Source organism: Lepus europaeus, chromosome 3 (genome assembly GCF_033115175.1).
Source record: "Lepus europaeus isolate LE1 chromosome 3, mLepTim1.pri, whole genome shotgun sequence".
Taxonomy (NCBI): domain Eukaryota; kingdom Metazoa; phylum Chordata; class Mammalia; order Lagomorpha; family Leporidae; genus Lepus; species Lepus europaeus.
The window spans coordinates 149507963-149526127 of NC_084829.1; the positions used below are offsets into that span (position 1 = coordinate 149507963).

Sequence of the window (18165 nt, forward strand, 5' to 3'; positions counted from 1 at the left end):
AGGCTCCTGGCTCCTGGCTCCTGGCTGCTGGCTCCTGGCTTTGGACCTGCCCAGCTCCAGCTGATGCGGCCATTTGGGGAGGGAACCAGCAGATGAAAGGCCTCTTTCTCTCTCTCTGCCTCTCCCTCTCTGTAACTCTGCCTTTCAAATAAATAAAATAAATCTTAAAAAAAAAAAAAAAACTTATGGGATACAGCAAAAGCAATGTTAAGAGGGAAGCTAATAACAAGTAGCACCTACCTCAAGAAATTGGAAAGGCATCAAGAAAATGAACTATGAATGCATCTCAAGGACCTGGAAAAAAATAACAAAAGACCAAACACAAAATTAGTAGGAGGAGGGCCGGCGCCGCGGCTCAGTAGGCTAATCCTCTGCCTTGTGGCGCTGGCACACCGGGTTCTAGTCCCGGTCAGGGCACCGGATTCTGTCCCGGTTGCCCCTCTTCCAGGCCAGCTCTCTGCTGTGGCCCAGGAGTGCAGTGGAGGACGGCCCAAGTGCTTGGGCCCTGCACTCCATGGGAGACCAGGAGAAGTGCCTGACTCCTGGCTTTGGATCAGCGCGGTGCACCGGCCGCAGCGCGCCGGCCATGGCAGCCATTGGAGGGTGAACCAAAGGCAAAGGAAGACCTTTCTCTCTGTCTCTCTCTCTCTCACTGTCCACTCTGCCTGTAAAAAAAATAAAAAAAAAAAATTTAAAAATTAGTAGGAGGAAATAAGTGATAAAATTATAGAAGAAATAACAAAAATTTAAACAAAAACAATACAAAAGATAAGTGAAATGGAGAGCTGGTTTTTTTTAGAAAAAATAAACAATATTGACACACAAATTGGCCCAATTAACCAAAAAAAAGAGAAGACACAAATTAATAAAATCAGAGATGAAAAAGGAGATGTAATGACAGATACCACAAAAATTTTTAAAAATTAGAAATCTCTACAAACTGCTATATGCCAACAAATTGAAAAAAATCTAGAAGAACTGGATAGATTCCTGAGCATATGCAATCTACCAAAATTGAGTCCTGAAGACATACAAAACCCAAACAGACCAATAAAGAAGAGGGGGATTGAATGAGTAATAAATACTCTCCCAACAAAGAAAAACCCAGGACCAGATGGCTTCACTGCTGAATTCTACCAGACTTTTAAAGAAAAGTTAACACCAGTTCTTCTCAAACTATTCAAAACCATTGAAAGAGATGAAATGCTCCCAAATTCTTTCTATGAAGCCAACATTGCCTTAATTCCAAAACCAGAGAAAGACACAGCAAAGAGAACTATAGACCAATATGACTGATGAACATGCATGCAAAAACCCTCAACAAAATGCTAGCTAATCAAATCCAACAACACATCAGAAAGATCATTCACCCAGACCAAGTGATTTATCCCTGGTATGCAGGGAGGTTTCAACATATGCAAATTTTAAAATGTGATACATGACATTGAATAATACAAATTGAAGAATAAAAACCATATGATTGTATCAATAAATGTAGAGAAATCATTTGACAAAGTACAACATCCTCTTATGAAAAAACCTTAAGCAAATTGGGTATTGGAGGAACATTCCTAAACACAATCAAAGTGTTATACGACAAGCCCACATCCAGCATCATAGTGAATGAGGAAAATTTGGAAGTATTTTCACTAAGATCTGACAAGGGCAACCAGACAAGGATGCCTACTTTTATCATTACCATTCAATATAGTCCTGGAAGATTTAGCCAGAGCCACTAGGCAAGCAAAAGAAATCAAAGGGGTACACATTTTTTTTTTTTTTTGACAGGCAGAGTGGATAGTGAGAAAGAGAGACAGAGAGAAAGGTCTTCCTTTTTGCCGTTGGTTCACCCTCCAATAGCCACTGCAGCCAGCGCATCTCACTGATCCGAAGCCAGGAGCCAGGTACTTCTCCTGGTCTCCCATGTGGGTGCAGGGCCCAAGGACTTGGGCCATCCTCCACTGCCTTCCCGGGCCATAGCAGAGAGCTGGCCTGGAAGAGGGGCAACCGGGATAGAATCCGGCGCCCCAATCGGGAGTAGAACCTGGTGTGCCGGCGCTGCAAGGCGGAGGATTAGCCTGTTAAGCCACAGCGCCGGCCAGGGGTACACATTTTAAAGGAGGAGGTCAAATTATGCCTATTTGTAGATGACATGATTCTGGATGTAGGGAAACCAAAAGACTCCACTAAGAGACTGTTGGAACTCATAAGAGAGTTTGGTTAAGTCACAGCATATAAAATTAATACAAAAAAATCAACAGGGGCCAGTACTGTGGCATAGCAGGTAAAGCCAGCACTGCAGTGCTGGGATCCCATATGGGTGCCAGTTCGAGTCCCAGCAGCTCCACTTATGATGCAGCTCTCTGCTATGGCCTGGGAAAGCAGTAGAGGATGGCCCAAATCCTTGGGCCCCTGCTCCCACATGGGAGACCCAAAAGAAACTCCTGGTTCCTGGCTTCAGGTTGGTGCAGCCCTGGCCATTGCAGCCAATTGAGGAGTGAACCAGTGAATGGAAGACCCCTCTCTCTCTTTCTCTCTCTGCCTCTCCTCTCTGTGTAACTCTGACTTTCAAATAAATAAATAAATCTTTTTTTTAAAAAATCACCTTTCTATATGCAGAATTCCATGGCTGAAAAGGAACTTGTAAGATCAGTCCCATTCAGAAAAAAAACCTAAAAGGAATAAAATAGAAAGTTGTTCCTCAACAGTCAGGGCAAGGGCTGATCAAGTCATTGTTTCTCATAGTGTCCATTTCATTTCAACAGGTTTCCTTTTAGTGCTCAGTTAGTTGTCACCGATCAGGGAGAACATACGATATTTGTCCCTTTAAGAGTGGGAATAAGAGAGGGAGGAGATGTACAGTTCGGCACATGCTCACTCGAACTTACCCCTAACGGTAGAGCTAGAAACATGCCAGGGGATTCCAATTCAATCCCATCAAAGTGGCATGTACCAATGCCATCTTTCTTGTTAAAGTGATCAGTTTAATCTCATAATTGATCAAAAAGATAGGATTAAGTGTCAAAGGGATCACATAAACAAGACTAGTGTCTGCAAATAATTGATAGAATTAAAAAAGAGAGAAGGATCCTACATGGGAAGCAGGATATCCAGCAGACTCATAGAATGGCAAAAGCCCTAAACAGCACTATGGCCTCAGAATCAGCCCCTAAGGCATTCGGATCTGGGTAAAAAGCCCATGAGAGTTTGGCAGGCATGGAAAGCCAAGACATTGTGGCAAAAAAAAAATGACCTAAATCAAAGATCTCTGTGAGATCCCAGTGGAAAGAACAGGCCATCAAAGAAGACAGTATCTTTCTCTGAAGGGAAGAGAGAACTTCCACTTTGACTATGGCTTTGTCTAAATAAGATTGGAGTTGGTGAACTCAAGAGGCTTCCACAGCCTTGGCAGCTCATGTCAAGAGCCTCCAGTGATTACTGACATCATAAATAAGAGTGTCACTTGTTAAATCAACAACAGGAGTCACTGTGCACCTGCTCCCCATGTAGGACCTCTACCCTTAATGTGTTGTACTATGAGAATTAATGGTAAAACTACTACTCAAACAGTACTCTATACTTTGTGTGTCTTTGTGGGTGCAGTCTATTGAAATCTTTACTTAGTATATACTAAGTTGATCTTCTGTATATAAGGATAATTGAAAATGAATCTTGATGAAGAATGGGATGGGAGATCGAGTGGGAGATGGGTTGTGGATAGGAGGGAGGTTATGGGGGGAAGCTGCTATAATTCAAAAGTTGTACTTTGGAAATTTATATTTATTAAATAAAAGTTGAAAAGAAAAAAAAGATCAGTCCAATTCATAATAGCTACAAAAAATTTAAATATCTTGGAATAAAATAACCAAGAAGGTGAAATATCTCTGATAAAAAATTATAAAATATTAAAGAAACAGAAGACACTAAAAAATGAAAGATTTTCCATGTTTGTGGATTAGAAGAATTAATATCATCAAAATTTCCATACTATCAAAAGCAATTTACAGATTCCATGTCATTCCAATCAAAATACCAAAAATAGTCTTCTCAGATACAGAAAAATCAATTCTAAAATTCATGAGGAAACACAAGAGATCCTGAATAACTAAAGCAATGTTATACAACAAAAACAAAGCTGGAAGCATCACAATACCAGATTTCAAGAAATACTACAGGGCCGTTATAATCAAAACTGCCTGGTTACTGCACAGAAATAGACATATAGACCATGGAAGAGAACAAAATCCCCAGCTATAAATCTGTGCATCTACAACCAACTAATATTTGACAAAGGAGCTAAAATAAATCCCTGGAGAAAGAACAGTCTCTCAACAAATAGTACTGGGAAAATTGGATCTCTGCATGTTGAAGTCTGAAATAAGACCTCTACCTTACACCTTATACAAAAAGCAACTCAAAATGGATCAAGGATCTAAATCTATGACCTGATACCATCAAATTACTAAAGGAGAACATTGGGGAAACTCTGCAAGACATTGGCATAGGCAAAGACTTCTTGGGAAAGACCCCAGAAGCACAGACAATAAAAGCCAAAATTGACAAATGGGATTACATCAAGCTGAGAAGCTTCTGCACTGCAAAGGAAACACTCAGCAAAATGAAGAGGCAACTAAGAAAATGGGAGAAAATATTTGCAAACTGTGCAACTGATAAAAGATTCATACCCAGAATCTATGAAGAGCTCAAGAAACTCAATAACAACAAAACAAACAATCCAGTTAAGAAATGGGTAAAGGACTTGAACAGGCATTTTTCAAAAGATGAGATTCAAATGGCCAACAGACACTTGAAAAAATGCTCAGGATCACTGGCCATCAGGGAAATGCAAATCAAAGCCACAATGAAGCTTCACCTCATCCCAATTAAAATTGCTTTCATACAGAAATCAACAAACAATAAATGCTGATGAGAATATGGGGGAAAATATTCCATAATCTACTGCTGGTGGGAATGCAAGCCAGTACATCCATTGTAGAAGATATTATGGAGATTCCTCAGAAAACTGAAATGATCTAGCCATCTCATTCCTGGGAATTTACCCAAAGGAAATGAAATCAGCATATGAAAGAATTATCTATATCCCCATGTTTATTGTATATATGGAACATATACATTATGGAAATTACTTAATCATAAAAAAGAATGAAATCCTGTCTTTTGCAACAAAATGCAATTGGAACCCATTATACTTAATTAAATAACCCAGTCTCAAAAATACAAATATCATGATTTCCTGATCTGGTAACTAATGGAGTACAAAAATATGTATAATTATTTGCATTGCAATCTGCATAAAATTATTCCTGTGCATAATTGTTGAGAGGAAATGGCTTAAAGTCTAAATGAACTTAATTATATCTCATAACCACACAGGAAATATTTACATGTGACATTGTCATTGGTTGTATTTCATTGAAAGAAATTATGAATGACTAATTGAAAAGAAAACCATATATGGGTGATTTATACAATCAATTATTCTTTTTTGTCTGTATTCCCACTAAATTTGGGTCTTTTTGCTTTTTAATTGCTAAACTTCTTATTTGGTGAGGTATGAAGCCTTTTTACTGTAATGTAAATTAAAATATGTTATCTCAAAAACTAACAAAAAGAAACTAGAAGGAAAGAGGGTGGGAGGGCAGGAGGGAAGGAATGATGGAGGAGGGGACATCATTATGTTCTTAAACTTGTATCTACAAATCATATCGAATCTGTTAAATATTCATTTAAATTAAAAATAGAGGAAAAAGAATCAAAGGCTTATTTGCTCTACTAAATAAAGCATTCAACAAATAAAAAGTAAAGAGACCATAGTCCAACAGGAAAATACACAAAGGCTATAAGCAAAAGTCAAATGAAAAGGGGTTAAACTTCACCCATATAAAGTAAATTTTTAAAGAGTCACAAAGTCACTAATATTGTAGTAATATATAATTCCTGACAATTTGTTGGAAAAATATTAAGACAAAATTAGAACTTTGCATTTGCTACAAATTGATATAAATAGGCATTTCTTCCTTACTTCCTTTCCATTTTAGCTCCAACTTATAAGAGATAGCATGAAGTATTTGTCTTCCTGTCTCTGGCTTATCTCACTCAGCACGATGTCCTCCAATTCCAACCATTTTGCTGCAAATAATAGAACATCATTCTTTTTTATAGTTGAATGATATTCCATTGTGTATATATACACTACATTTTCTCTCTTTATTCATCTGATGATGGACACCTTGATTGATTTGTATTTTGACTATTGTGAACAGTGCTGCTATAAACATGATGGTGCAGGTGTCTCTGAGGCAATGTGCTCATGTCTTTTGGATATATACTCAGTACTGTGATTGTTGTATCATATGACAACTCTATTTGGTTTTTAAAGAAATATCTAGGCCGGCACCGTGGCTCAACAGGCTAATCCTCTGCCTTGTGGCGCTGGCACACCAGGTTCTAGTCCCAGTCTGGGCTCCGGATTCTGTCCCGGCTGCCCCTCTTCCAGGCCAGCTCTCTGCTGTGGCCAGGGAGTGCAGTGGATGATGGCCCAAGTGCTTGGGCCCTGCACCCCACGGGATACCAGGATAAGCACCTGGCTCCTGCCATCGGATCAGCGCTGTGCACCAGCCACAGCACACTGGCCATGGCGGCCATTGGAGGGTGAACCAACGGCAAAGGAAGACCTTTCTCTCTATCTCTCTCTCTATCTCTCTCTCTCTCTCTCACTGTCCACTCTGCCTGTCAAAATTGCATTCTTTGCTCATCTATGAGAGGCAGCTCCTCAAATGTTAAAGTTTTATTATTAGATGAAAACAATTCAGTCACCACTTCTAATTCTGACTCTCTTGCTGCTTATACCACATCTGCAATAACATTGAAATCTTGAACCCCTCAAAGTCATGCATCAGGGTTAGAATCAACTTCTCCAAAACTCTTGCGATTATTGGTATTTTGACCTCCTCCTGTGAACCATAAATGCTCACTGTGGCATCTAGAATGATGAATCCTTTCCACAAGGTTTTCAGACCCATCATAAAAATCACTGTCAGCCATAGCCTAGAAATGTATTTCTTAAATAATCAGTCTTGAGAGTTGATCCATGGGCTGCAGGATGGGTGTTGTGTCAAGAGGCCTAAAAACAACACTAATCCCACTGTCCATCTCCATCCAAGCACTTGGATAACCATGTGCATTGCCAATGAGCAGCAATATTTTGAACTTGTGTTTTCTTAGCCATAGATCTTAATAGTGAACCATATTGTAAATAGATTTGCTTTCTTGTTCCACAAAGCAGAGTGGATTTACTATAAATCTCATGGGCCCTAGAAGTTTAGGAATCGTAAATAATCATTTGCTTCAACTTAAAGTTGTGTTATCTCCAAACTGGAAAGCCAGCCTGCCCTTAGCTGTGAAGGTCTAGATGGCAACTTCTAGTAGAGACCTGTCTTGCCTACATGGAAAATGTGTTGTTTAGTAGAACCACCTTCATCGGGAATCCACTAAATCTGCCAGATTTGCCCACAGCTTCTACATCAGCATTTGTGGCTTAGTTTGCACTTGCGTATTTGGGAGACGGCGCCTTTCCTTCGGCCTCGTGAACAAACATGTGCTAGCATCAGATTTTTCCTCTGCGGCTTCCTCACCTCTCTGAGGCTTCATAGAACTAATGAGAGTTAGGGCCTCGCTAGGGATTAGGCTTTGGTTAAAGGAATGTAGTGGCTGGCTTAATCTATCCAGACCACTAAAACTTTCTCCATATCAGTAATAAGGCTGTTTGCTTTCTTATCATTTATGTGTCCTCTGGAGCAGTGCTTTTAATTTCCTTCAAGAGTTTTTCCTTTACATTCATGACTTGGCTAACTGGTGCAACAGCCCTAGTTTTCAGCCTAGCTCAGCTTGTTTGGCAGGGCTTCCTAGTAAGCTTAATAATTTCCAGCATTTGCTGTAAAGTTAGAGACATAAGCCTTGACCTTTCACTTGAACGTTTTGAGATCACTGAGAGGTTATTAATTGGTCTGATTTCAACCTTGTTGTGCCTCTGGGAATATGGAGGCCCAAGTAAAGGGGAAGAGGTAGTGGAGGAGTCAAAACACATGCAGTTTTCAACAAGTTCACCTTCTTTCATGGGCAAAGTTCATGGCACCCCAAGACAATTATACCAGTAATATCAAAGATCACCAGAACAGGTGTAAAGACAATGACAAAGATTGAAGGACTGTCAGAACTGCCACAATGTCATACAGAGACATCGATTGACCACCTGCCGCTGGGAAAATGGTGCCAGCAGACTTACTCAGCACAAGGTTGCCACAAACCTTCACTTCGTACAGAGCACAGTCCTTGCAAAGTACAGCAAAATAAGATGTGCTGCTTTTCACATTGTCTCTTTGCCTTTTATTTCTTTTTTCACAAATTTCTCTTGATCTCCTGGTCATAAAGATAATTTCCTGTGGTGTCTTTTTAAAATCTTACACTAATATTTGTGTGTTCATGTTTGAATCTTTAATGTACATAGACCTAAATACTGTAAGTGCTGAGAAATAGGCATCCAATTTCATTCTTTTCCTGTGTGCGTGACCACCTGCCCTGTACTATTTATTGAAAAGATCATTTCTTTCTGTTGCTGATAGCAACAGCAGAAATGTTGTAACTCACATTTATGCTTGTGTCCATTTCTCCATCTCGCTCCCGTTCTGTTGTGCTAATTGTCCATTTCAGTATCATCAAAATATTATTAGAGTATTTGGGCATTTCCCTACCCTTGTTCCTTATCTAAAATAGCAATCTGAAAATGGTGGTGGTGGAGGCAGCGGGGGGTTGGAGAGAGACAGTTTCTAACATGAAAGAAATAGTGGGTTTACCTTCATTATTCCCCATCTAAAACGCATTAAAATACCTATCATGTTTTATATAAGCTCTAAAAAGTGAAAAATTAATGCAATATAGTCCTTGTCCCAAAAGGACAAACAACCAAGGAGGGGAGCCTGGTAAAGAATTTCACCTTAATTCTGTTATAAGCAAGAATAAAAGATGTATAAGATGCTGTGTGCACAGAAAAGACAGAATAGTCATGCCAAGGGATAGTTAAAACATTCCTCACCGGTTTGGCCAGTAAGTGATAGCTTCTACCTGGTCTGAAAGCATAAATTGGCATTTTACAGGCGAGAAAGGCAGAGGAAGCTCCAAGGAAGTGTGGAAGTGCGTGACCTGTTTGTTAATAAAAGGTCCAGGGACAGGAGTCATTGGGAAGGGCTGTGTCTGTGCAGCTGAGATGTGTGAACTTTACCGTGTAGGCGGAGGTAGGCTCAGAGAATTTGAAAGAGGAGAAGACGATGGCGCTCTTGGCATGAACTTGGTGGTATAAGATCAGAGATAAGTGGGCTGTGCCAGGGCATTGTGGATGAGGAGGCCAGATCAGAGGCAGTTGCCTTGGCCGTGGGAGAGCTGCTGTGTCTGTTTTCTGTTGCTAACCACATAACATCACTTGCTGGGGAAGTTATAAAGAAAAGAGGTTGAGTTGGGCTCAAGATTCTGGAAGTACAGGATCTAGGGGCTTCATCTGGTGCTGCACTTGCTGGCAGAATTTTAAAGGGACACAGGAAATCACACACAAGCACATATGTGTGTGTCTGTCTAGTCTCTCTCCCTTTTCTTTTAAAGCAATCAGGATTCAGTCATGGGAACTCCCCCACGACAACATTATCTAACCCTTTTCACTTCCCAAATGCCCATTCCCAAACACCACAGGGGGATTAAGCTTCCACCCTCTTAATATCTCACAGTAGGGATTCAATTTCAGCACAGAAAGCCCCAGGGAACGCTCAAACCGTAGCAGACACCAAGGTCTGAATTTAGACGGGAGCAGAGGGAATGGAGAGAAGAGATATTGAACGGGAGAAAGAGCAGGCCATGGTGACTGCACTTGCCAGGAGCAAGGGAACGGTAGAGGAAGTGACTCCCAAGCTCCTAGCTTAGCTGGCTAAGTGGATGTGGGCATCACTCTCTGGCCCTGGGGAGGAGCAGACACTGTGCTGGAATATCACAGGGTGTCTGGCAGAGGCCAGGAGTGATCCATGACTTTCAACTTGGTCAAACCAAACGTGAGGGCTACGGACACCTGGGTGGACAGAGAGGCAGAAGTCCAAACATTTCTCTTATTCTTTCCCTCCTTGATAGGCCATTCTGGATAACCTGGTCCTCATAGATGGGAAACCCTTTAGCCACATATATGCTTTTTCTACTTCCCACAACTGCTGACGACGGATTTTCCAAATGAAAATAGTCGGGGTTTCAGAGAGTTCATGCTTTGTGCATTTGCAGCCTTCAGACATAACTGGAACATATCTTGTTCTGCTTTCCCTGGGGAGAGGTGCTGTCTTAGTGGCTCTCCTGGGACTTGGCAGGAGTAACAGCAAAGGTGCTGCCATGGGAATAGTTTCCCTGTTGGGGACAGTGAATTACTCAGTTCTTATAGACTCCAACATGTTGACAGGAAAAGAGATGTCATTTATTTTTAATTATTTTTAAGATTTATTTATTCATTTATTTGAAAGGAAGTTACAAGAAGAAAAAGAGGGAAGGAGACACAGAGAGAGAGAGAGCTAGATATTTCATCTGCTGGTTCACTCCCCCAAATGGCCACAATGGCCAGGGCTAGGCCAGCCTGAAGCCAGGAGCCAGGAACTGCATCTGGGTCTCCAAGCACCTGGGCCATCTTCTACTGCTTTCCCCAGTTCCTTCGCAGGGAGCTGGATCATAAGTGGAGCAGCCAGGACTTGAACCAGTGCTCATACGGGATGCCAGCCATTGCAGGCAGCAGCTTAACCTACCATGCCACACATTACAGCTGGTATGAACCCCAGGAACTAGCTCCATTCACAATGATGTATGAGGCAGGTGAACAAACCGAGAAGGTGATTAAGCAAAAGAGTTTTGTTCAAAAGAGCAGAGGGATGGAACAGCAAAGAGAAGGTTCCCAGGAAAGCAGCCAGGAGAGGTTTCTTGAGCAGGAAAAAGCCACTGAAAGGAAGCGATCAAAGGATTTTATGCCTATTGGGATGTTTGTACGAAGTCCTTTAAGAAAAGTGTTTCTTGTGTGGTGAGCTCATCCTGCCTTCTTGTCTTCCATTCCCCCTATTTGGTTGTGACTTTCACAGATCAGAGAGAAACTTCTACCTTGGGGCCTGTGGGCATGGAGCTGTTTGTGTTCACTGGTCACAGACAGCTCCAGCCACCCAGTTTTCTGCATGGCCTGGGCACCAGAGCCTGCTTTTCTCCAGGCTGATCAATGAAATTGGTTTTGTCTCTTTGATTATCACATTTGCTTTCCTGTTCAGTCTAGTTTCCCAGCTAGGTTAAGCCACAGGACCGGAGAGGCCCCTTTGTTCTCTCTACCCTCTTACCATTCTTGCTGTACTGACTCCTTCCAACAACACTGGCCAAGAGGTAGCGTAGAACTGTGCACGCAGCCCCCTCACCTCCAACAAACGCTCTGCCAGGCTGCTTTGGATCTTTGGGGCCCCAGGTCCCTTCATGGAGAGAACGATATTGGATTGAAAAGCACACTCAGAGTGCAGGAGCTCAAAGTATTTGTTTAATTAAATCATAGACTGTTAATAAAGGTACCTATTTGTTTTATTCTATGATTATGATGTGACCGTTATGTTTCCAGAGTAAAATAGAATAATTTGAAAGAGATTGATCTCTAGCTGCTTAGAGAACATTTCTTTATATATTAAATATCTATGATAACTTCTAATGACTGCCATTATACATTACATGTAGTAAACTGAGATTCCCCAGAAATTAATGAGGAAGTTATTGTTGGGGGAGGCATTTGGTGCAGTGATTAAGCAGCTGCGTGGGTGCCTGCATCCAACACAGGGATGTCCAGGTTCAGATCGGCACTCTGATTCCTGACACCAGATTCCTGCTGTGGCAGACCCTGGGAGGCAGCAGGTGATGACTCAGTTCAAATGTGTCCAGGGTATTTGGCACAAGCATCCCATGATCGAGTATTGTAAATCCCTCACCTGTGCTGCTGTTTACACTGAAATATATTAATCCAAATGAGGTTTGATTCCCATTGGAAAAAGGATGAAACGAGAAAACATGAAAATATAAGTATAGCCTGAACACATTTACATCCTATATTTCACCAATTTCCAAATAACAATCAACCATAGGAGTAGTTGTTATGCAAAAAAGGCAGGAAACCTACTCCTTAAAACTCTTGAGTGCTATCCTCACCTAAAACAATCCTTCTGTTCTCCCATTTTAATGGTTCATAGGCATAAGAGTGCTCTGATACCAAGCAGCGTTGAGTCCCGTTCACGTCTTGGAACTTTCTCCCTTTCTGAGTGTGATAAGCTGTCCATCAGGGACTGCAGGTGTCTTGCTGAAGTCTTCCCAGTAATCCCAGGTGGATTTAAGGGCTCGGTCCTCAGTGCTCCTGCAGCAGCTGGCTCACTTCTCTGAAACAGCACAACCTGCCCTACAGCCCATGTGAGCTGTGAGCTCCATCATGGAAGACCTGCGGCTCCTCTGAGAACCTCTTAGCATCTCAGTCACTCCCCACTCTACAACAGGGATCTCAGAGTGTTCTCAATGCCAAGCTTTCCCACCCTAACTCACTTGCCATCCACCTGGTCTGATATGGGTTCAGTTGTGTCTCCCTCGAATTGCTGATGTTGAAGTCCTAACCCCCAGAACCTTCAAATGTAACCTTCCTAGGAAACAGAGCTGATGAAAATACATATTGTTAAGATGAGGTCCAAGCAGCATAGGGTGGACCTCTAATCCAATGTAGCTTGTGTCCCTATTAAAAAGGGAAATTTGGAAACTCATGCAAATACAGGAAAAATGCCCTGTGAACAAGAAAGCCTGGAGCTGGATGTGCACCTGCAAGCTAAGAAATACCAAAGATTTCCGGCAAACACCCAGAAGCGAGGAGAATTGGCATGACGTCGATTCTCCCTCATTTCCCTCAGAAGGAACCCACCTGCCAGCACCTTGATCTTGGACTCTACACCTCCAGAACTGTGCGACAGTGAATTTCTGTTTCAGTGACCCAGTTTATGGTACTGTTATAACAGCCCTAGTGAACTAATACTTAGCCTGCATTCTTGAAAGAAAGTAGGGAAATCACCAGGTTATTATTATCAGTTCATAAGAGCAGAAGTGACAACTTTCTAACAGAAAAAAATTAATCATTTTCAGAGTATTCACTTGATAGCCTTCTGATTCTTAAAACCATAATTGCCATGTGTGGTAATAGAAAGTGGAGTGAGAACAGGTCTGATGAAAATGCGTTCTCTAAATGAGTGATGTATATTACACTGATGGATGGTTGACAGCTATAGTTGAGAGAATGAGGCCCTGTTATGATGAGACAGACTCAGAGCTATGTATAATCTAAACTTATTGCTGCCAAGGGCCCAATGCACAAGACTTGTGCTTTGACATTAAGCTGATGTATACGTTAAAAAGATACTAAAGACAAATGTTCAAAAATAATCACAAACCGCTTGTCTATTCATAAAAAGGAGGAACCCAAAGATTTTACTCTTACATAGCTATGGTCAGAATTGAATACAAAACAGCGATTGATGAATACAAATATAAACTGACAAAGAGATATATAGTCCCTGTAAGAGAGTCATGAGAGAGGATTAAAAGAGCACAAGTTTTGGAGCCAGGGTTCTATCCCTGCTGCTACTACCCTCTAGGTCTATGACCTTCAGCAAGTCACTTAACCTGGAGGACTGTTGGTTACCTGGAAAATGGGAATATTTGTAACTCTCAGAGAACTGGTCTGAGGATTGACTGAGATGGCACTGATCAACAGAGTACTGACATAGTAAACTGATCAACACAGTACCCGGTAATATGTTCAGTAATACAAGTTATGTTCAGTCGGTGGTAGATTAAATTTTGTGTTTGTCCTTGCTATGGATACAACAGTTCTGCATTCAGATACAAATCACCTTGACTGTTCTAGCCTAGGAGGTCCATTTATTGGAGTAAAATGGTAGTGACCCTATTGATTTCTAGAAGTCTCAAAGTTGCTACTAATATTTCCCATTTCCTTTTTCTTCCTTTTCTTTTTTTGGAAGATTTATTTGTTTATTCGAAAGGCAGAGTTACAGAGAAAGAGAGAATGAGAGACAGAGCGAGAGGTCTTCCATTTGCTGGTTCACTCCCCAAATGGCCATAATGGCAAGGGCTGGGCCAAGCCAAAGTCAGGAGTCAGGAGCTTCTTCCAGGTGCCCCATGTGGATGCAAGTGCCCAACCACTGGGGCCATCTTCTGCTGCTTTCCCAGGCACTTTGGCATGAAGCTGGACCAGAAATGGAGCCGCCAGGACTTGAACTGGCACCCATATGGTATGCCAGCACCACAGGCAGTGGCTTTTCTGTCTGTACCACAGCACCGGCACTTTTTTTCCTTTTCATAACCACAAAGCATATACCCAGGCTATGAACTGAAGCCCTGAAGTACAACAGTATAGCTCATACTTGGGATTCAATAAGCAATGGTACAAGTTAATCCATATGGATCATCATCTCCTACTCTGAAGGACAAATTAAAAATAAGATAGACTCTGTTCATATTCAGGTAAATTAGGAGATAAAGTTTTGGAACATTAAGAGCACACAGCAGACTCTCTTTAATGTCAAAACAGATGTCCTTGAACTCACTGGAAAGTAGGTCAGGCTTTTTAACTTGATTCCAGTTGGTGTAGCTTCCACGTGCCATCTCTGAGGGAAGCAGGCTGGAAATACCAAGTAGGAAGAAGGCCTCGAGGAGCCACGCGTGTTTCCTGATCATCCCAGCAAATCCCTGAGCATCCTCTCTCTGCAAGGAATTTAATTATGCTCCAGTCGATTCCAGTCAGCAGGCTGGAAAGTAAACGCAGGAGCTTGGGGTTTGAAATAACAATTTTGTGGAAAAGGAACAAGCCAACCAACTTGTTTGTTGACGAGGTTCCACTTCCCAGAAGGGTGGGTAGGGGAGCCGCTGTCACACGTACGCTCTCATCCTTGGGCAGTTCCATCCCTCAGTGCCTTTGGACTCCAACTCTCTAAGTTCAAGGTTGCCATGTGTTTTCCTGCAAAGAGGTTAATACTTCCTGATTTGAATCGAGTGAATTACTTCAGGTAATATTCATCAGGCCCGTTCTGCCGACGCTCTCTCCTCCACATTCCTTGTTGTAATTGCCCATTAATCAGCCTTGAGCCTGACGATAGGGAAACTCATCCACAGGGCTCTGAACTTGATGGGATTAGAACAAATTAGCCTGCAACATGCAGTGGCAGGCTCGGGTTGTGTGACAAGCCTGGAATGCACAATTTGGTGGGAGAACACCCTGGAGGAGAAGGGCTGCAGCAAGGCTGTTGAGGTGCAATGTCTATTGGTCTTGCAGAGAGGCAATGTGAACTCTGAGCTGCTTTTTTGCACGGAGAGGGAGACACAATGAGGAGGTTAGAGCTTAGATGGGAGCCAACACACATCTCATCTGAATCACTGATTTTATAGATAAATAAACTAACCCCACAATAGGAAAGCAGTCATGTATAAAATTACACAGGAACAAGACCCTGCTCTGCTCCTTGCCAAGTGGGGATACTGATCCAGGTCCCCAGTAGGAAATAGACCATGTGGAGTACATTGTGTCCAGATTCTAATGCTGTCTCCCAGAAAAGTTCCCTACCCGTTCCTCCAGTGAGAGCGGCCTTCCTTGCTGCAGGAGGAGCGGAGTTAACAGAGCAGCTTGGGGCTCTGCCTCAGTCTCCCCACCCCCACCCCTTTCTCTGGAACATGGCACTTGCTCAGTACTAAAGAGCTGTAACACTCTTTCTTCCCCTGAGGAGGGAATCCTGGCCTTGTCCTCACAGCTGGAATCATCCCTAGCACATTCGTCTTTAAATTTTTTCTTTACCTTTATTTATTGGAGAAGCAGAGAGAAAGGATATTGGTAGAGAGCTCCCATCCTCTGTTTCACTCCCCCAAAAGCCCACAAGAGCCAGGGGCTTGCCAGGCTGAAATTGGGAGCCCAGAACTTCATCCAGAGCTCCCACAGGGGTGGCATACTCCCTGGGTGTGCATTAGTAGGACACTGGAATTGGGAGCGGAGCCAGGCCTCAGACCCAGGCACTCCAATAGGGATGCAGGTGTCCTAAGTGACATCTTATCCACCAGGCCACACACCTGTCCCCATAGCACCTCTTTACATGTCTAGAGAACTGGCCGATTGTCATTTCTCCTGTGTATTGACACATGGGGGTTGGCCTGAAGTGGGAAAATAGAAAGAAGTTTCAGGTGACAGTCCATGGAGGCAAAGGAAGTGTCCCACTGATGGGCAAGTCCCAGGCTTCGCTGTGAGCCTTCTGCTCCGACGGCCTTCAAGAACTGTTGTGGCTAAGACTGCTTTGTCTCAGTTATCCAAGTTCTGCCTGGAGCCAGAGGATGGAACACTGGACATCTTTAAGTTCCTGCCAAACTTGAGATGGAGTTTCTTTCAGTTCCATAGAGCGCCAGGGGAACGATGGCCTCCTGAGGGCAACAGGAGCTGTTGGAGGAAGGAGCAGAGGCAGGGCATGGCACTAGGAGCCAATGCCGAGTCTGTCTCTCCCTGGCCTCTCCCTTGCTCTGGGAAGCTTCCAGCTTCCCCTTGCAGAGTTCCGGAAGTAGGATAACCATTCTGAAATCGGTTTGCTTGAGCTACAAACTGTGTCTGTCCTTATGACTCCTCTCCCTTCTACCGCTACAGCCGTCGGTGGGTAGCCCGATTCTGGGACCTCTGCTTCTTTCACTCTGAGATGCAGAGTCATGCATTTATACGATGTCTCCCAGGAGACAGGAGGGCCACTAAGGACAGAAATGATGATGATAATTTGTGCATCGCAACCTCTGCTCATTACAACCTGTGATTTCCCGTCCTCTGGAAAAAAAAATTCAATGCTACTATTTTAGGAATTTGAATGTAAAATCTCCTCTTGCATATTAGCTTTAAATACATGTTAGAATGCAACCCTGCTATAACCCTGCTCAGAATATCACAGAATCTTTTGTGGGTAGTTTGTGACATTGCTGCTAGAAGAATGGCCTTATTGTGGTGACTTCATTCTTTCCCATCAACAGCAAGGACTGTTGGCAGCCACAAGGAAATGGGAGCCCTCTCCTATGTCCATGCTTAGAGGGCCAACATTGTGCCTACCACAGTGGCCATGCTGCAGCATGCAAACCTCTCCACCCTCCACCTAACTGCGCTCCAGAGTCATTGCAATTGGCTCTCACAGGCTTGAACCTGCACTTGAGTGGCACAGAAGACGAACAGTTCCTTCCATCCTGCACCCTGGCAGGCCCTGCACTTCCACTACCCAGCCTCATCCCTGTTCTTCCACTGACTCACAATCACTTTGAAACCTCTGTCATCATCTTGGCTAGTCTCAGCCTCATCACATTCTGGGGACATGATGCCCCGAGGGTGGTCCCTGGGCTAGCAGGGAACTTGTGACAAATGGGCATGTTCAGTCCCCAGATCAGACCTGCTGATTCAGAAACCCTGGTGGCAGGTACCAGCCATCTGTGGTCCCCTCTAGATGACTCAGATGGAAGTTTGAGTTTGAGAGCCACGGGGTGGAGAGGAGGCAGGTGGCTGTTGATTACTTGGTTGAACAGTTTGTCCAGCTTTCCTGATGTGCAGCATCTGGAGCCGCTGTATCACACTCCAGCAAGCACCCACAACTGTAGTCTGGAAAGAGCTGCGACTCCCCCACCCCCAATTCTCTCCAGGATCTGGAATATGGTAACTTCAGTAGCAGCATTGGAGCCCCAAGCTCCCGCTTGTCTGGGAGGGACGTCCAGATATGTATAAAGCATGTGGGAAGGGACTGGCACTGTGGCTCAGCAGTTCAAACTGCAGCTTGCAGAGCCAGCATCCCATATGGGCAACAGTCCAAGCCCTGGCTACTCCACTTCCAATCAGATGCTGATGTGGCTGGGATGGCAGTGGAGGATGGTCCAAGTGCTTGGGCTTCTGCACCCATGTGGAAGACCCAGAGGAAGCTCCTGGCTCCTGGCTTCAACCTGCCCAGCCCCAGCAGTTGCAGCCATTTTGGGAATGAACCAATGGATGGAAGATTCTCTCTC

The 18165-nt window shown here is 43.2% G+C and overlaps 1 pseudogene; it reads right to left on the reverse strand.

Annotated features, from left to right (window-relative positions):
* LOC133756688 (eukaryotic translation initiation factor 2 subunit 3, Y-linked-like) overlaps positions 1–17488 on the reverse strand; it is a 30832-nt pseudogene extending 13344 nt beyond the window's left edge.
* Positions 17489–18165: the final 677 nt, after the last annotated feature.